We start from the raw sequence: 20,224 nt of genomic DNA, 5'->3' as shown, positions 1-20,224 counted from the left end.
TTTTACAAACATTGGCACAATGCATGATACTGGATGGTTTCTAAAACTCTGTGCCCCGTGTGAGGCTCGAATTTACGACCTTCAGAACATGAGAATGAAGTGCTGCCTACTGCACCAACGAGGGAACCAGCGAACAGCAAGACTCAGGCTTAGAGCAATTTTTGTGCAAAGATTGATATTAAGTATAATAAAAATCCACGTAACACATATTTTGTTAAATCAATATGATAAATCCAACTACTGTTGTACTCAATTAAGAATACCATGTTTTATGGCTGTCAAGTCATTTCTTCTCAGAAGCCACAAGATTCTCACAAGTCTTACCTTCAGTATATTAAGACAGCCTGGAAATGAAGTTTCTTTCAACCGGGCACTGGTATCCGATTTTTTTACAAACATTTTTACAATGCATGATACTCGTTAGTTTCTAAAACACAATGCCCCGTGTGAGGCTCGAACTCACGACCTTCAGATTATGAGACTGACGCGCTGCCTACTGCGCCAACGAGGCAGCCATAACATACCTATTCAGGCTCATACCAATTTTTGCGCTTAGATCGATTTAATGTATAATAGAAATCCATGTTACACATATAATGTCAAATCAATATGACAAATTGAACTACTGTTGTACACAATTAGGAATGCCATGTTTTATGGCTGTCAAGTCATTTCTTCCCAGAAGCAACAAGATTCTCATAAGTAATAGCTTCGGAATATTAAGATAGCCTGGAAATCAAGAATCTTTAAACCGGGCACTGGTATCCGATTTTTTTTACAAACATTTTTACAATGCATGATACAATTTAGTTTCTTAAACTCTGTGCCCCAAGTGAGGCTCGAACTCACGACCTTCAGATCATGAGAATGAAGTGCTGCCTACTGCACCAACAAGGGAACCATTGAACAGCAAGAGTCAGGCTTACAGCATTTTTTGTGCTAAGATTGATATCAAGTATAATAAAAATCCATGTTACACATATTATGATAAATCAATATGAAAAATGTAACTACTGTTGAACTCAATGAAGAATGCCATGTGTTATGGCTGTCAAGTCATTTCTTCTCAGAAGCCACAAGATTCTCATGAGTAATACCTTCAGAATATTAAGATAACCTGGAAATCAAGAATCTTTACACATGGCACTGATACCCGATTTCTTTTACAAACATTGGCACAATGCATGATACTGGATAGTTTCTAAAACTCTGTGCCCCGTGTGAGGCTCGAATTTACGACCTTCAGAACATGAGAATGAAGTGCTGCCTACTGCACCAACGAGGGAACCAGCGAACAGCAAGACTCAGGCTTAGAGCAATTTTTGTGCAAAGATTGATATTAAGTATAATAAAAATCCACGTAACACATATTTTGTTAAATCAATATGATAAATCCAACTACTGTTGTACTCAATTAAGAATACCATGTTTTATGGCTGTCAAGTCATTTCTTCTCAGAAGCCACAAGATTCTCACAAGTCTTACCTTCAGTATATTAAGACAGCCTGGAAATGAAGTTTCTTTCAACCGGGCACTGGTATCCGATTTTTTTACAAACATTTTTACAATGCATGATACTCGTTAGTTTCTAAAACACAGTGCCCCGTGTGAGGCTCGAACTCACGACCTTCAGATTATGAGACTGACGCGCTGCCTACTGCGCCAACGAGGCAGCAATAACATTACTATTCAGGCTCATACCAATTTTTGCGCTTAGATCGATTTAATGTATAATAGAAATCCATGTTACACATATAATGTTAAATCAATATGACAAATTGAACTACTGTTGTACACAATTAGGAATGCCATGTTTTGTGGCTGTCAAGTCATTTCTTCCCAGAAGCAACAAGATTCTCATAAGTAATAGCTTCGGAATATTAAGATAGCCTGGAAATCAAGAATCTTCAAACCGGGCACTGGTATCCGATTTTTTTTACAAACATTTTTACAATGCATGATACAATTTAGTTTCTTAAACTCTGTGCCCCAAGTGAGGCTCGAACTCACGACCTTCAGATCATGAGAATGAAGTGCTGCCTACTGCACCAACAAGGGAACCATTGAACAGCAAGAGTCAGGCTTACAGCATTTTTTGTGCTAAGATTGATATCAAGTATAATAAAAATCCATGTTACACATATTATGATAAATCAATATGAAAAATTTAACTACTGTTGAACTCAATGAAGAATGCCATGTGTTATGGCTGTCAAGTCATTTCTTCTCAGAAGCCACAAGATTCTCATGAGTAATACCTTCAGAATATTAAGATAACCTGGAAATCAAGAATCTTTACACATGGCACTGATACCCGATTTCTTTTACAAACATTGGCACAATGCATGATACTGGATAGTTTCTAAAACACTATGCCCCGTGTGAGGCTCGAATTTACGACCTTCAGAATATGAGAATGAAGTGCTGCCTACTGCACCAACGAGGGAACCAGCGAACAGCAAGACTCAGGCTTAGAGCAATTTTTGTGCAAAGATTGATATTAAGTATAATAAAATTCCACGTAACACATATTTTGTTAAATCAATATGATAAATCCAACTACTGTTGTACTCAATTAAGAATACCATGTTTTATGGCTGTCAAGTCATTTCTTCTCAGAAGCCACAAGATTCTCACAAGTCTTACCTTCAGTATATTAAGACAGCCTGGAAATGAAGTTTCTTTCAACCGGGCACTGGTATCCGATTTTTTTACAAACATTTTTACAATGCATGATACTCGTTAGTTTCTAAAACACAGTGCCCCGTGTGAGGCTCGAACTCACGACCTTCAGATTATGAGACTGACGCGCTGCCTACTGCGCCAACGAGGCAGCAATAACATTACTATTCAGGCTCATACCAATTTTTGCGCTTAGATCGATTTAATGTATAATAGAAATCCATGTTACACATATAATGTTAAATCAATATGACAAATTGAACTACTGTTGTACACAATTAGGAATGCCATGTTTTGTGGCTGTCAAGTCATTTCTTCCCAGAAGCAACAAGATTCTCATAAGTAATAGCTTCGGAATATTAAGATAGCCTGGAAATCAAGAATCTTTAAACCGGGCACTGGTATCCGATTTTTTTTACAAACATTTTTACAATGCATGATACTCGTTAGTTTCTAAAACACAATGCCCCAAGTGAGGCTCGAACTCACGACCTTCAGATCATGAGAATGAAGTGCTGCCTACTGCACCAACATGGGAACCATTGAACAGCAAGAGTCAGGCTTACAGCATTTTTTGTGCTAAGATTGATATCAAGTATAATAAAAATCCATGTTACACATATTATGATAAATCAATATGAACAATTTAACTACTGTTGAACTCAATGAAGAATGCCATGTGTTATGGCTGTCAAGTCATTTCTTCTCAGAAGCCACAAGATTCTCATGAGTAATACCTTCAGAATATTAAGATAACCTGGAAATCAAGAATCTTTACACATGGCACTGATACCCGATTTCTTTTACAAACATTGGCACAATGCATGATACTGGATGGTTTCTAAAACTCTGTGCCCCGTGTGAGGCTCGAATTTACGACCTTCAGAACATGAGAATGAAGTGCTGCCTACTGCACCAACGAGGGAACCAGCGAACAGCAAGACTCAGGCTTAGAGCAATTTTTGTGCAAAGATTGATATTAAGTATAATAAAAATCCACGTAACACATATTTTGTTAAATCAATATGATAAATCCAACTACTGTTGTACTCAATTAAGAATACCATGTTTTATGGCTGTCAAGTCATTTCTTCTCAGAAGCCACAAGATTCTCACAAGTCTTACCTTCAGTATATTAAGAGAGCCTGGAAATGAAGTTTCTTTCAACCGGGCACTGGTATCCGATTTTTTTACAAACATTTTTACAATGCATGATACTCGTTAGTTTCTAAAACACAATGCCCCGTGTGAGGCTCGAACTCACGACCTTCAGATTATGAGACTGACGCGCTGCCTACTGCGCCAACGAGGCAGCCATAACATACCTATTCAGGCTCATACCAATTTTTGCGCTTAGATCGATTTAATGTATAATAGAAATCCATGTTACACATATAATGTCAAATCAATATGACAAATTGAACTACTGTTGTACACAATTAGGAATGCCATGTTTTATGGCTGTCAAGTCATTTCTTCCCAGAAGCAACAAGATTCTCATAAGTAATAGCTTCGGAATATTAAGATAGCCTGGAAATCAAGAATCTTTAAACCGGGCACTGGTATCCGATTTTTTTTACAAACATTTTTACAATGCATGATACAATTTAGTTTCTTAAACTCTGTGCCCCAAGTGAGGCTCGAACTCACGACCTTCAGATCATGAGAATGAAGTGCTGCCTACTGCACCAACAAGGGAACCATTGAACAGCAAGAGTCAGGCTTACAGCATTTTTTGTGCTAAGATTGATATCAAGTATAATAAAAATCCATGTTACACATATTATGATAAATCAATATGAAAAATGTAACTACTGTTGAACTCAATGAAGAATGCCATGTGTTATGGCTGTCAAGTCATTTCTTCTCAGAAGCCACAAGATTCTCATGAGTAATACCTTCAGAATATTAAGATAACCTGGAAATCAAGAATCTTTACACATGGCACTGATACCCGATTTCTTTTACAAACATTGGCACAATGCATGATACTGGATAGTTTCTAAAACTCTGTGCCCCGTGTGAGGCTCGAATTTACGACCTTCAGAACATGAGAATGAAGTGCTGCCTACTGCACCAACGAGGGAACCAGCGAACAGCAAGACTCAGGCTTAGAGCAATTTTTGTGCAAAGATTGATATTAAGTATAATAAAAATCCACGTAACACATATTTTGTTAAATCAATATGATAAATCCAACTACTGTTGTACTCAATTAAGAATACCATGTTTTATGGCTGTCAAGTCATTTCTTCTCAGAAGCCACAAGATTCTCACAAGTCTTACCTTCAGTATATTAAGACAGCCTGGAAATGAAGTTTCTTTCAACCGGGCACTGGTATCCGATTTTTTTACAAACATTTTTACAATGCATGATACTCGTTAGTTTCTAAAACACAGTGCCCCGTGTGAGGCTCGAACTCACGACCTTCAGATTATGAGACTGACGCGCTGCCTACTGCGCCAACGAGGCAGCAATAACATTACTATTCAGGCTCATACCAATTTTTGCGCTTAGATCGATTTAATGTATAATAGAAATCCATGTTACACATATAATGTTAAATCAATATGACAAATTGAACTACTGTTGTACACAATTAGGAATGCCATGTTTTGTGGCTGTCAAGTCATTTCTTCCCAGAAGCAACAAGATTCTCATAAGTAATAGCTTCGGAATATTAAGATAGCCTGGAAATCAAGAATCTTCAAACCGGGCACTGGTATCCGATTTTTTTTACAAACATTTTTACAATGCATGATACAATTTAGTTTCTTAAACTCTGTGCCCCAAGTGAGGCTCGAACTCACGACCTTCAGATCATGAGAATGAAGTGCTGCCTACTGCACCAACAAGGGAACCATTGAACAGCAAGAGTCAGGCTTACAGCATTTTTTGTGCTAAGATTGATATCAAGTATAATAAAAATCCATGTTACACATATTATGATAAATCAATATGAACAATTTAACTACTGTTGAACTCAATGAAGAATGCCATGTGTTATGGCTGTCAAGTCATTTCTTCTCAGAAGCCACAAGATTCTCATGAGTAATACCTTCAGAATATTAAGATAACCTGGAAATCAAGAATCTTTACACATGGCACTGATACCCGATTTCTTTTACAAACATTGGCACAATGCATGATACTGGATAGTTTCTAAAACACTATGCCCCGTGTGAGGCTCGAATTTACGACCTTCAGAATATGAGAATGAAGTGCTGCCTACTGCACCAACGAGGGAACCAGCGAACAGCAAGACTCAGGCTTAGAGCAATTTTTGTGCAAAGATTGATATTAAGTATAATAAAATTCCACGTAACACATATTTTGTTAAATCAATATGATAAATCCAACTACTGTTGTACTCAATTAAGAATACCATGTTTTATGGCTGTCAAGTCATTTCTTCTCAGAAGCCACAAGATTCTCACAAGTCTTACCTTCAGTATATTAAGACAGCCTGGAAATGAAGTTTCTTTCAACCGGGCACTGGTATCCGATTTTTTTACAAACATTTTTACAATGCATGATACTCGTTAGTTTCTAAAACACAGTGCCCCGTGTGAGGCTCGAACTCACGACCTTCAGATTATGAGACTGACGCGCTGCCTACTGCGCCAACGAGGCAGCAATAACATTACTATTCAGGCTCATACCAATTTTTGCGCTTAGATCGATTTAATGTATAATAGAAATCCATGTTACACATATAATGTTAAATCAATATGACAAATTGAACTACTGTTGTACACAATTAGGAATGCCATGTTTTGTGGCTGTCAAGTCATTTCTTCCCAGAAGCAACAAGATTCTCATAAGTAATAGCTTCGGAATATTAAGATAGCCTGGAAATCAAGAATCTTCAAACCGGGCACTGGTATCCGATTTTTTTTACAAACATTTTTACAATGCATGATACAATTTAGTTTCTTAAACTCTGTGCCCCAAGTGAGGCTCGAACTCACGACCTTCAGATCATGAGAATGAAGTGCTGCCTACTGCACCAACAAGGGAACCATTGAACAGCAAGAGTCAGGCTTACAGCATTTTTTGTGCTAAGATTGATATCAAGTATAATAAAAATCCATGTTACACATATTATGATAAATCAATATGAAAAATTTAACTACTGTTGAACTCAATGAAGAATGCCATGTGTTATGGCTGTCAAGTCATTTCTTCTCAGAAGCCACAAGATTCTCATGAGTAATACCTTCAGAATATTAAGATAACCTGGAAATCAAGAATCTTTACACATGGCACTGATACCCGATTTATTTTACAAACATTGGCACAATGCATGATACTGGATAGTTTCTAAAACACTATGCCCCGTGTGAGGCTCGAATTTACGACCTTCAGAATATGAGAATGAAGTGCTGCCTACTGCACCAACGAGGGAACCAGCGAACAGCAAGACTCAGGCTTAGAGCAATTTTTGTGCAAAGATTGATATTAAGTATAATAAAAATCCACGTAACACATATTTTGTTAAATCAATATGATAAATCCAACTACTGTTGTACTCAATTAAGAATACCATGTTTTATGGCTGTCAAGTCATTTCTTCTCAGAAGCCACAAGATTCTCACAAGTCTTACCTTCAGTATATTAAGACAGCCTGGAAATGAAGTTTCTTTCAACCGGGCACTGGTATCCGATTTTTTTACAAACATTTTTACAATGCATGATACTCGTTAGTTTCTAAAACACAGTGCCCCGTGTGAGGCTCGAACTCACGACCTTCAGATTATGAGACTGACGCGCTGCCTACTGCGCCAACGAGGCAGCAATAACATTACTATTCAGGCTCATACCAATTTTTGCGCTTAGATCGATTTAATGTATAATAGAAATCCATGTTACACATATAATGTTAAATCAATATGACAAATTGAACTACTGTTGTACACAATTAGGAATGCCATGTTTTGTGGCTGTCAAGTCATTTCTTCCCAGAAGCAACAAGATTCTCATAAGTAATAGCTTCGGAATATTAAGATAGCCTGGAAATCAAGAATCTTCAAACCGGGCACTGGTATCCGATTTTTTTTACAAACATTTTTACAATGCATGATACAATTTAGTTTCTTAAACTCTGTGCCCCAAGTGAGGCTCGAACTCACGACCTTCAGATCATGAGAATGAAGTGCTGCCTACTGCACCAACAAGGGAACCATTGAACAGCAAGAGTCAGGCTTACAGCATTTTTTGTGCTAAGATTGATATCAAGTATAATAAAAATCCATGTTACACATATTATGATAAATCAATATGAAAAATTTAACTACTGTTGAACTCAATGAAGAATGCCATGTGTTATGGCTGTCAAGTCATTTCTTCTCAGAAGCCACAAGATTCTCATGAGTAATACCTTCAGAATATTAAGATAACCTGGAAATCAAGAATCTTTACACATGGCACTGATACCCGATTTCTTTTACAAACATTGGCACAATGCATGATACTGGATAGTTTCTAAAACACTATGCCCCGTGTGAGGCTCGAATTTACGACCTTCAGAATATGAGAATGAAGTGCTGCCTACTGCACCAACGAGGGAACCAGCGAACAGCAAGACTCAGGCTTAGAGCAATTTTTGTGCAAAGATTGATATTAAGTATAATAAAAATCCACGTAACACATATTTTGTTAAATCAATATGATAAATCCAACTACTGTTGTACTCAATTAAGAATACCATGTTTTATGGCTGTCAAGTCATTTCTTCTCAGAAGCCACAAGATTCTCACAAGTCTTACCTTCAGTATATTAAGACAGCCTGGAAATGAAGTTTCTTTCAACCGGGCACTGGTATCCGATTTTTTTACAAACATTTTTACAATGCATGATACTCGTTAGTTTCTAAAACACAGTGCCCCGTGTGAGGCTCGAACTCACGACCTTCAGATTATGAGACTGACGCGCTGCCTACTGCGCCAACGAGGCAGCAATAACATTACTATTCAGGCTCATACCAATTTTTGCGCTTAGATCGATTTAATGTATAATAGAAATCCATGTTACACATATAATGTTAAATCAATATGACAAATTGAACTACTGTTGTACACAATTAGGAATGCCATGTTTTGTGGCTGTCAAGTCATTTCTTCCCAGAAGCAACAAGATTCTCATAAGTAATAGCTTCGGAATATTAAGATAGCCTGGAAATCAAGAATCTTCAAACCGGGCACTGGTATCCGATTTTTTTTACAAACATTTTTACAATGCATGATACAATTTAGTTTCTTAAACTCTGTGCCCCAAGTGAGGCTCGAACTCACGACCTTCAGATCATGAGAATGAAGTGCTGCCTACTGCACCAACAAGGGAACCATTGAACAGCAAGAGTCAGGCTTACAGCATTTTTTGTGCTAAGATTGATATCAAGTATAATAAAAATCCATGTTACACATATTATGATAAATCAATATGAAAAATTTAACTACTGTTGAACTCAATGAAGAATGCCATGTGTTATGGCTGTCAAGTCATTTCTTCTCAGAAGCCACAAGATTCTCATGAGTAATACCTTCAGAATATTAAGATAACCTGGAAATCAAGAATCTTTACACATGGCACTGATACCCGATTTCTTTTACAAACATTGGCACAATGCATGATACTGGATAGTTTCTAAAACACTATGCCCCGTGTGAGGCTCGAATTTACGACCTTCAGAATATGAGAATGAAGTGCTGCCTACTGCACCAACGAGGGAACCAGCGAACAGCAAGACTCAGGCTTAGAGCAATTTTTGTGCAAAGATTGATATTAAGTATAATAAAAATCCACGTAACACATATTTTGTTAAATCAATATGATAAATCCAACTACTGTTGTACTCAATTAAGAATACCATGTTTTATGGCTGTCAAGTCATTTCTTCTCAGAAGCCACAAGATTCTCACAAGTCTTACCTTCAGTATATTAAGACAGCCTGGAAATGAAGTTTCTTTCAACCGGGCACTGGTATCCGATTTTTTTACAAACATTTTTACAATGCATGATACTCGTTAGTTTCTAAAAGACAATGCCCCGTGTGAGGCACGAACTCACGACCTTCAGATTATGAGACTGACGCGCTGCCTACTGCGCCAACGAGGCAGCCATAACTTACCTATTCAGGCTCATACCAATTTTTGCGCTTAGATCGATTTAATGTATAATAGAAATCCATGTTACACATATAATGTCAAATCAATATGACAAATTGAACTACTGTTGTACACAATTAGGAATGCCATGTTTTGTGGCTGTCAAGTCATTTCTTCCCAGAAGCAACAAGATTCTCATAAGTAATAGCTTCGGAATATTAAGATAGCCTGGAAATCAAGAATCTTTAAACCGGGCACTGGTATCCGATTTTTTTTACAAACATTTTTACAATGCATGATACAATTTAGTTTCTTAAACTCTGTGCCCCAAGTGAGGCTCGAACTCACGACCTTCAGATCATGAGAATGAAGTGCTGCCTACTGCACCAACATGGGAACCATTGAACAGCAAGAGTCAGGCTTACAGCATTTTTTGTGCTAAGATTGATATCAAGTATAATAAAAATCCATGTTACACATATTATGATAAATCAATATGAACAATTTAACTACTGTTGAACTCAATGAAGAATGCCATGTGTTATGGCTGTCAAGTCATTTCTTCTCAGAAGCCACAAGATTCTCATGAGTAATACCTTCAGAATATTAAGATAACCTGGAAATCAAGAATCTTTACACATGGCACTGATACCCGATTTCTTTTACAAACATTGGCACAATGCATGATACTGGATGGTTTCTAAAACTCTGTGCCCCGTGTGAGGCTCGAATTTACGACCTTCAGAACATGAGAATGAAGTGCTGCCTACTGCACCAACGAGGGAACCAGCGAACAGCAAGACTCAGGCTTAGAGCAATTTTTGTGCAAAGATTGATATTAAGTATAATAAAAATCCACGTAACACATATTTTGTTAAATCAATATGATAAATCCAACTACTGTTGTACTCAATTAAGAATACCATGTTTTATGGCTGTCAAGTCATTTCTTCTCAGAAGCCACAAGATTCTCACAAGTCTTACCTTCAACTCAATGAAGAATGCCATGTGTTATGGCTGTCAAGTCATTTCTTCTCAGAAGCCACAAGATTCTCATGAGTCTTACCTTCAGTATATTAAGACAGCCTGGAAATGAAGTTTCTTTCAACCGGGCACTGGTATCCGATTTTTTTACAAACATTTTTACAATGCATGATACTCGTTAGTTTCTAAAACACTATGCCCCGTGTGAGGCTCGAACTCACGACCTTCAGATTATGAGACTGACGCGCTGCCTACTGCGCCAACGAGGCAGCAATAACATAACTATTCAGGCTCATACCAATTTTTGCGCTTAGATCGATTTAATGTATAATAGAAATCCATGTTACACATATAATGTTAAATCAATATGACAAATTGAACTACTGTTGTACACAATTAGGAATGCCATGTTTTGTGGCTGTCAAGTCATTTCTTCCCAGAAGCAACAAGATTCTCATAAGTAATAGCTTCGGAATATTAAGATAGCCTGGAAATCAAGAATCTTCAAAACGGGCACTGGTATCCGATTTTTTTTACAAACATTTTTACAATGCATGATACAATTTAGTTTCTTAAACTCTGTGCCCCAAGTGAGGCTCGAACTCACGACCTTCAGTTCATGAGAATGAAGTGCTGCCTACTGCACCAACAAGGGAACCATTGAACAGCAAGAGTCAGGCTTACAGCATTTTTTGTGCTAAGATTGATATCAAGTATAATAAAAATCCATGTTACACATATTATGATAAATCAATATGAAAAATTTAACTACTGTTGAACTCAATGAAGAATGCCATGTGTTATGGCTGTCAAGTCATTTCTTCTCAGAAGCCACAAGATTCTCATGAGTAATACCTTCAGAATATTAAGATAACCTGGAAATCAAGAATCTTTACACATGGCACTGATACCCGATTTCTTTTACAAACATTGGCACAATGTATGATACTGGATAGTTTCTAAAACTCTGTGCCCCGTGTGAGGCTCGAATTTACGACCTTCAGAATATGAGAATGAAGTGCTGCCTACTGCACCAACGAGGGAACCAGCGAACAGCAAGACTCAGGCTTAGAGCAATTTTTGTGCAAAGATTGATATTAAGTATAATAAAAATCCACGTAACACATATTTTGTTAAATCGATATGTTAAATCCAACTACTGTTGTACTCAATTAAGAATACCATGTTTTATGGCTGTCAAGTCATTTCTTCTCAGAAGCCACAAGATTCTCACAAGTCTTACCTTCAGTATATTAAGACAGCCTGGAAATGAAGTTTCTTTCAACCGGGCACTGGTATCCGATTTTTTTACAAACATTTTTACAATGCATGATACTCGTTAGTTTCTAAAACACTATTCCCCGTGTGAGGCTCGAACTCACGACCTTCAGATTATGAGACTGACGCGCTGCCTACTGCGCCAACGAGGCAGCAATAAAATAACTATTCAGGCTCATACCAATTTTTGCGCTTAGATCAATTTAATGTATAATAGAAATCCATGTTACACATATAATGTTAAATCAATATGACAAATTGAACTACTGTTGTACACAATTAGGAATGCCATGTTTTGTGGCTGTCAAGTCATTTCTTCCCAGAAGCAACAAGATTCTCATAAGTAATAGCTTCGGAATATTAAGATAGCCTGGAAATCAAGAATCTTCAAACCGGGCACTGGTATCCGATTTTTTTTACAAACATTTTTACAATGCATGATACAATTTAGTTTCTTAAACTCTGTGCCCCCAGTGAGGCTCGAACTCACGACCTTCAGATCATGAGAATGAAGTGCTGCCTACTGCACCAACAAGGGAACCATTGAACAGCAAGAGTCAGGCTTACAGCATTTTTTGTGCTAAGATTGATATCAAGTATAATAAAAATCCATGTTACACATATTATGATAAATCAATATGAAAAATTTAACTACTGTTGAACTCAATGAAGAATGCCATGTGTTATGGCTGTCAAGTCATTTCTTCTCAGAAGCCACAAGATTCTCATGAGTAATACCTTCAGAATATTAAGATAACCTGGAAATCAAGAATCTTTACACATGGCACTGATACCCGATTTCTTTTACAAACATTGGCACAATGCATGATACTGGATAGTTTCTAAAACTCTGTGCCCCGTGTGAGGCTCGAATTTACGACCTTCAGAATATGAGAATGAAGTGCTGCCTACTGCACCAACGAGGGAACCAGCGAACAGCAAGACTCAGGCTTAGAGCAATTTTTGTGCAAAGATTGATATTAAGTATAATAAAAATCCACGTAACACATATTTTGTTAAATCGATATGATAAATCCAACTACTGTTGTACTCAATTAAGAATACCATGTTTTATGGCTGTCAAGTCATTTCTTCTCAGAAGCCACAAGATTCTCACAAGTCTTACCTTCAGTATATTAAGACAGCCTGGAAATGAAGTTTCTTTCAACCGGGCACTGGTATCCGATTTTTTTACAAACATTTTTACAATGCATGATACTCGTTAGTTTCTAAAACACTATGCCCCGTGTGAGGCTCGAACTCACGACCTTCAGATTATGAGACTGACGCGCTGCCTACTGCGCCAACGAGGCAGCAATAAAATAACTATTCAGGCTCAAACCAATTTTTGCGCTTAGATCAATTTAATGTATAATAGAAATCCATGTTACACATATAATGTTAAATCAATATGACAAATTGAACTACTGTTGTACACAATTAGGAATGCCATGTTTTGTGGCTGTCAAGTCATTTCTTCCCAGAAGCAACAAGATTCTCATAAGTAATAGCTTCGGAATATTAAGATAGCCTGGAAATCAAGAATCTTCAAACCGGGCACTGGTATCCGATTTTTTTTACAAACATTTTTACAATGCATGATACAATTTAGTTTCTTAAACTCTGTGCCCCAAGTGAGGCTCGAACTCACGACCTTCAGATCATGAGAATGAAGTGCTGCCTACTGCACCAACAAGGGAACCATTGAACAGCAAGAGTCAGGCTTACAGCATTTTTTGTGCTAAGATTGATATCAAGTATAATAAAAATCCATGTTACACATATTATGATAAATCAATATGAAAAATTTAACTACTGTTGAACTCAATGAAGAATGCCATGTGTTATGGCTGTCAAGTCATTTCTTCTCAGAAGCCACAAGATTCTCATGAGTAATACCTTCAGAATATTAAGATAACCTGGAAATCAAGAATCTTTACACATGGCACTGATACCCGATTTCTTTTACAAACATTGGCACAATGCATGATACTGGATAGTTTCTAAAACTCTGTGCCCCGTGTGAGGCTCGAATTTACGACCTTCAGAATATGAGAATGAAGTGCTGCCTACTGCACCAACGAGGGAACCAGCGAACAGCAAGACTCAGGCTTAGAGCAATTTTTGTGCAAAGATTGATATTAAGTATAATAAAAATCCACGTAACACATATTTTGTTAAATCGATATGATAAATCCAACTACTGTTGTACTCAATTAAGAATACCATGTTTTATGGCTGTCAAGTCATTTCTTCTCAGAAGCCACAAGATTCTCACAAGTCTTACCTTCAGTATATTAAGACAGCCTGGAAATGAAGTTTCTTTCAACCGGGCACTGGTATCCGATTTTTTTACAAACATTTTTACAATGCATGATACTCGTTAGTTTCTAAAACACTATGCCCCGTGTGAGGCTCGAACTCACGACCTTCAGATTATGAAGGTCGTGACGCGCTGCCTACTGCGCCAACGAGGCAGCAATAACATAACTATTCAGGCTCATACCAATTTTTGCGCTTAGATCGATTTAATGTATAATAGAAATCCATGTTACACATATAATGTTAAATCAATATGACAAATTGAACTACTGTTGTACACAATTAGGAATGCCATGTTTTGTGGCTGTCAAGTCATTTCTTCCCAGAAGCAACAAGATTCTCATAAGTAATAGCTTCGGAATATTAAGATAGCCTGGAAATCAAGAATCTTCAAAACGGGCACTGGTATCCGATTTTTTTTACAAACATTTTTACAATGCATGATACAATTTAGTTTCTTAAACTCTGTGCCCCAAGTGAGGCTCGAACTCACGACCTTCAGATCATGAGAATGAAGTGCTGCCTACTGCACCAACAAGGGAACCATTGAACAGCAAGAGTCAGGCTTACAGCATTTTTTGTGCTAAGATTGATATCAAGTATAATAAAAATCCATGTTACACATATTATGATGAATCAATATGAAAAATTTAACTACTGTTGAACTCAATGAAGAATGCCATGTGTTATGGCTGTCAAGTCATTTCTTCTCAGAAGCCACAAGATTCTCATGAGTAATACCTTCAGAATATTAAGATAACCTGGAAATCAAGAATCTTTACACATGGCACTGATACCCGATTTCTTTTACAAACATTGGCACAATGTATGATACTGGATAGTTTCTAAAACTCTGTGCCCCGTGTGAGGCTCGAATTTACGACCTTCAGAATATGAGAATGAAGTGCTGCCTACTGCACCAACGAGGGAACCAGCGAACAGCAAGACTCAGGCTTAGAGCAATTTTTGTGCAAAGATTGATATTAAGTATAATAAAAATCCACGTAACACATATTTTGTTAAATCGATATGATAAATCCAACTACTGTTGTACTCAATTAAGAATACCATGTTTTATGGCTGTCAAGTCATTTCTTCTCAGAAGCCACAAGATTCTCACAAGTCTTACCTTCAGTATATTAAGACAGCCTGGAAATGAAGTTTCTTTCAACCGGGCACTGGTATCCGATTTTTTTACAAACATTTTTACAATGCATGATACTCGTTAGTTTCTAAAACACTATGCCCCGTGTGAGGCTCGAACTCACGACCTTCAGATTATGAGACTGACGCGCTGCCTACTGCGCCAACGAGGCAGCAATAACATAACTATTCAGGCTCATACCAATTTCTGCGCTTAGATCAATTTAATGTATAATAGAAATCCATGTTACACATATAATGTTAAATCAATATGACAAATTGAACTACTGTTGTACACAATTAGGAATGCCATGTTTTGTGGCTGTCAAGTCATTTCTTCCCAGAAGCAACAAGATTCTCATAAGTAATAGCTTCGGAATATTAAGATAGCCTGGAAATCAAGAATCTTCAAACCGGGCACTGGTATCCGATTTTTTTTACAAACATTTTTACAATGCATGATACAATTTAGTTTCTTAAACTCTGTGCCCCAAGTGAGGCTCGAACTCACGACCTTCAGATCATGAAAATGAAGTGCTGCCTACTGCACCAACAAGGGAACCATTGAACAGCAAGAGTCAGGCTTACAGCATTTTTTGTGCTAAGATTGATATCAAGTATAATAAAAATCCATGTTACACATATTATGATAAATCAATATGAAAAATTTAACTACTGTTGAACTCAATGAAGAATGCCATGTGTTATGGCTGTCAAGTCATTTCTTCTCAGAAGCCACAAGATTCTCATGAGTAATACCTTCAGAATATTAAGATAACCTGGAAATCAAGAATCTTTACACATGGCACTGATACCCGATTTCTTTTACAAACATTGGCACAATGCATGATACTGGATAGTTTCTAAAACTCTGTGCCCCGTGTGAGGCTCGAATTTACGACCTTCAGAATATGAGAATGAAGTGCTGCCTACTGCACCAACGAGGGAACCAGCGAACAGCAAGACTCAGGCTTAGAGCAATTTTTGTGCAAAGATTGATATTAAGTATAATAAAAATCCACGTAACACATATTTTGTTAAATCGATATGATAAATCCAACTACTGTTGTACTCAATTAAGAATACCATGTTTTATGGCTGTCAAGTCATTTCTTCTCAGAAGCCACAAGATTCTCACAAGTCTTACCTTCAGTATATTAAGACAGCCTGGAAATGAAGTTTCTTTCAACCGGGCACTGGTATCCGATTTTTTTACAAACATTTTTACAATGCATGATACTCGTTAGTTTCTAAAACACAATGCCCCGTGTGAGGCTCGAACTCACGACCTTCAGATTATGAGACTGACGCGCTGCCTACTGCGCCAACGAGGCAGCAATAACATAACTATTCAGGCTCATACCAATTTTTGCGCTTAGATCGATTTAATGTATAATAGAAATCCATGTTACACATATAATGTTAAATCAATATGACAAATTGAACTACTGTTGTACACAATTAGGAATGCCATGTTTTGTGGCTGTCAAGTCATTTCTTCCCAGAAGCAACAAGATTCTCATAAGTAATAGCTTCGGAATATTAAGATAGCCTGGAAATCAAGAATCTTCAAAACGGGCACTGGTATCCGATTTTTTTTACAAACATTTTTACAATGCATGATACAATTTAGTTTCTTAAACTCTGTGCCCCAAGTGAGGCTCGAACTCACGACCTTCAGATCATGAGACTGAAGTGCTGCCTACTGCACCAACAAGGGAACCATTGAACAGCAAGAGTCAGGCTTACAGCATTTTTTGTGCTAAGATTGATATCAAGTATAATAAAAATCCATGTTACACATATTATGATAAATCAATATGAAAAATTTAACTACTGTTGAACTCAATGAAGAATGCCATGTGTTATGGCTGTCAAGTCATTTCTTCTCAGAAGCCACAAGATTCTCATGAGTAATACCTTCAGAATATTAAGATAACCTGGAAATCAAGAATCTTTACACATGGCACTGATACCCGATTTATTTTACAAACATTGGCACAATGTATGATACTGGATAGTTTCTAAAACTCTGTGCCCCGTGTGAGGCTCGAATTTACGACCTTCAGAATATGAGAATGAAGTGCTGCCTACTGCACCAACGAGGGAACCAGCGAACAGCAAGACTCAGGCTTAGAGCAATTTTTGTGCAAAGATTGATATTAAGTATAATAAAAATCCACGTAACACATATTTTGTTAAATCGATATGATAAATCCAACTACTGTTGTACTCAATTAAGAATACCATGTTTTATGGCTGTCAAGTCATTTCTTCTCAGAAGCCACAAGATTCTCACAAGTCTTACCTTCAGTATATTAAGACAGCCTGGAAATGAAGTTTCTTTCAACCGGGCACTGGTATCCGATTTTTTTACAAACATTTTTACAATGCATGATACTCGTTAGTTTCTAAAACTCTATGCCCCGTGTGAGGCTCGAACTCACGACCTTCAGATTATGAGACTGACGCGCTGCCTACTGCGCCAACGAGGCAGCAATAACATGACTATTCAGGCTCATACCAATTTTTGCGCTTAGATCAATTTAATGTATAATAGAAATCCATGTTACACATATAATGTTAAATCAATATGACAAATTGAACTACTGTTGTACACAATTAGGAATGCCATGTTTTGTGGCTGTCAAGTCATTTCTTCCCAGAAGCAACAAGATTCTCATAAGTAATAGCTTCGGAATATTAAGATAGCCTGGAAATCAAGAATCTTCAAACCGGGCACTAGTATCCGATTTTTGTTACAAACATTTTTACAATGCATGATACAATTTAGTTTCTTAAACTCTGTGCCCCAAGTGAGGCTCGAACTCACGACCTTCAGATCATGAGAATGAAGTGCTGCCTACTGCACCAACAAGGGAACCATTGAACAGCAAGAGTCAGGCTTACAGCATTTTTTGTGCTAAGATTGATATCAAGTATAATAAAAATCCATGTTACACATATTATGATAAATCAATATGAAAAATTTAACTACTGTTGAACTCAATGAAGAATGCCATGTGTTATGGCTGTCAAGTCATTTCTTCTCAGAAGCCACAAGATTCTCATGAGTAATACCTTCAGAATATTAAGATAACCTGGAAATCAAGAATCTTTACACATGGCACTGATACCCGATTTCTTTTACAAACATTGGCACAATGCATGATACTGGATAGTTTCTAAAACTCTGTGCCCCGTGTGAGGCTCGAATTTACGACCTTCAGAATATGAGAATGAAGTGCTGCCTACTGCACCAACGAGGGAACCAGCGAACAGCAAGACTCAGGCTTAGAGCAATTTTTGTGCAAAGATTGATATTAAGTATAATAAAAATCCACGTAACACATATTTTGTTAAATCGATATGATAAATCCAACTACTGTTGTACTCAATTAAGAATACCATGTTTTATGGCTGTCAAGTCATTTCTTCTCAGAAGCCACAAGATTCTCACAAGTCTTACCTTCAGTATATTAAGACAGCCTGGAAATGAAGTTTCTTTCAACCGGGCACTGGTATCCGATTTTTTTACAAACATTTTTACAATGCATGATACTCGTTAGTTTCTAAAACACAATGCCCCGTGTGAGGCTCGAACTCACGACCTTCAGATTATGAGACTGACGCGCTGCCTACTGCGCCAACGAGGCAGCAATAACATAACTATTCAGGCTCATACCAATTTTTGCGCTTAGATCGATTTAATGTATAATAGAAATCCATGTTACACATATAATGTTAAATCAATATGACAAATTGAACTACTGTTGTACACAATTAGGAATGCCATGTTTTGTGGCTGTCAAGTCATTTCTTCCCAGAAGCAACAAGATTCTCATAAGTAATAGCTTCGGAATATTAAGATAGCCTGGAAATCAAGAATCTTCAAAACGGGCACTGGTATCCGATTTTTTTTACAAACATTTTTACAATGCATGATACAATTTAGTTTCTTAAACTCTGTGCCCCAAGTGAGGCTCGAACTCACGACCTTCAGATCATGAGAATGAAGTGCTGCCTACTGCACCAACAAGGGAACCATTGAACAGCAAGAGTCAGGCTTACAGCATTTTTTGTGCTAAGATTGATATCAAGTATAATAAAAATCCATGTTACACATATTATGATAAATCAATATGAAAAATTTAACTACTGTTGAACTCAATGAAGAATGCCATGTGTTATGGCTGTCAAGTCATTTCTTCTCAGAAGCCACAAGATTCTCATGAGTAATACCTTCAGAATATTAAGATAACCTGGAAATCAAGAATCTTTACACATGGCACTGATACCCGATTTATTTTACAAACATTGGCACAATGTATGATACTGGATAGTTTCTAAAACTCTGTGCCCCGTGTGAGGCTCGAATTTACGACCTTCAGAATATGAGAATGAAGTGCTGCCTACTGCACCAACGAGGGAACCAGCGAACAGCAAGACTCAGGCTTAGAGCAATTTTTGTGCAAAGATTGATATTAAGTATAATAAAAATCCACGTAACACATATTTTGTTAAATCGATATGATAAATCCAACTACTGTTGTACTCAATTAAGAATACCATGTTTTATGGCTGTCAAGTCATTTCTTCTCAGAAGCCACAAGATTCTCACAAGTCTTACCTTCAGTATATTAAGACAGCCTGGAAATGAAGTTTCTTTCAACCGGGCACTGGTATCCGATTTTTTTACAAACATTTT

At 37.2% G+C, this 20,224-nt stretch overlaps 15 non-coding genes across 15 annotated transcripts; all 15 read right to left on the bottom strand.

Annotated features, from left to right (window-relative positions):
* Positions 1–438: 438 nt before the first annotated feature.
* On the bottom strand, positions 439–511 carry trnam-cau (transfer RNA methionine (anticodon CAU)). The gene has a single exon. It is a non-coding gene; the product is annotated as a tRNA-Met (tRNA).
* A 1,088-nt stretch (positions 512–1,599) lies between these two features.
* trnam-cau (transfer RNA methionine (anticodon CAU)) lies at positions 1,600–1,672 on the bottom strand. The gene has a single exon. It is a non-coding gene; the product is annotated as a tRNA-Met (tRNA).
* A 1,088-nt stretch (positions 1,673–2,760) lies between these two features.
* On the bottom strand, positions 2,761–2,833 carry trnam-cau (transfer RNA methionine (anticodon CAU)). The gene has a single exon. It is a non-coding gene; the product is annotated as a tRNA-Met (tRNA).
* Positions 2,834–3,921: 1,088 nt separating this feature from the next.
* trnam-cau (transfer RNA methionine (anticodon CAU)) lies at positions 3,922–3,994 on the bottom strand. The gene has a single exon. It is a non-coding gene; the product is annotated as a tRNA-Met (tRNA).
* Positions 3,995–5,082: 1,088 nt separating this feature from the next.
* On the bottom strand, positions 5,083–5,155 carry trnam-cau (transfer RNA methionine (anticodon CAU)). The gene has a single exon. It is a non-coding gene; the product is annotated as a tRNA-Met (tRNA).
* Positions 5,156–6,243: 1,088 nt separating this feature from the next.
* On the bottom strand, positions 6,244–6,316 carry trnam-cau (transfer RNA methionine (anticodon CAU)). Its single transcript has one exon. It is a non-coding gene; the product is annotated as a tRNA-Met (tRNA).
* A 1,088-nt stretch (positions 6,317–7,404) lies between these two features.
* On the bottom strand, positions 7,405–7,477 carry trnam-cau (transfer RNA methionine (anticodon CAU)). The gene has a single exon. It is a non-coding gene; the product is annotated as a tRNA-Met (tRNA).
* Positions 7,478–8,565: 1,088 nt separating this feature from the next.
* Positions 8,566–8,638, bottom strand: trnam-cau (transfer RNA methionine (anticodon CAU)). The gene has a single exon. It is a non-coding gene; the product is annotated as a tRNA-Met (tRNA).
* A 2,331-nt stretch (positions 8,639–10,969) lies between these two features.
* On the bottom strand, positions 10,970–11,042 carry trnam-cau (transfer RNA methionine (anticodon CAU)). The gene has a single exon. It is a non-coding gene; the product is annotated as a tRNA-Met (tRNA).
* Positions 11,043–13,291: 2,249 nt separating this feature from the next.
* Positions 13,292–13,364, bottom strand: trnam-cau (transfer RNA methionine (anticodon CAU)). Its single transcript has one exon. It is a non-coding gene; the product is annotated as a tRNA-Met (tRNA).
* Positions 13,365–14,452: 1,088 nt separating this feature from the next.
* trnae-uuc (transfer RNA glutamic acid (anticodon UUC)) lies at positions 14,453–14,528 on the bottom strand. The gene has a single exon. It is a non-coding gene; the product is annotated as a tRNA-Glu (tRNA).
* Positions 14,529–15,616: 1,088 nt separating this feature from the next.
* On the bottom strand, positions 15,617–15,689 carry trnam-cau (transfer RNA methionine (anticodon CAU)). The gene has a single exon. It is a non-coding gene; the product is annotated as a tRNA-Met (tRNA).
* Positions 15,690–16,777: 1,088 nt separating this feature from the next.
* On the bottom strand, positions 16,778–16,850 carry trnam-cau (transfer RNA methionine (anticodon CAU)). The gene has a single exon. It is a non-coding gene; the product is annotated as a tRNA-Met (tRNA).
* Positions 16,851–17,938: 1,088 nt separating this feature from the next.
* On the bottom strand, positions 17,939–18,011 carry trnam-cau (transfer RNA methionine (anticodon CAU)). The gene has a single exon. It is a non-coding gene; the product is annotated as a tRNA-Met (tRNA).
* A 1,088-nt stretch (positions 18,012–19,099) lies between these two features.
* Positions 19,100–19,172, bottom strand: trnam-cau (transfer RNA methionine (anticodon CAU)). The gene has a single exon. It is a non-coding gene; the product is annotated as a tRNA-Met (tRNA).
* Between the last annotated feature and the right edge of the window lie 1,052 nt (positions 19,173–20,224).

The sequence above is a fragment of the Gadus macrocephalus genome, chromosome 18, assembly GCF_031168955.1.
Source record: "Gadus macrocephalus chromosome 18, ASM3116895v1".
In the NCBI taxonomy this organism is placed as follows: Eukaryota; Metazoa; Chordata; class Actinopteri; order Gadiformes; family Gadidae; genus Gadus; species Gadus macrocephalus.
Note: the sequence above shows the minus strand (reverse complement) of the source record. Positions and strands in the feature narration are given on the sequence as shown.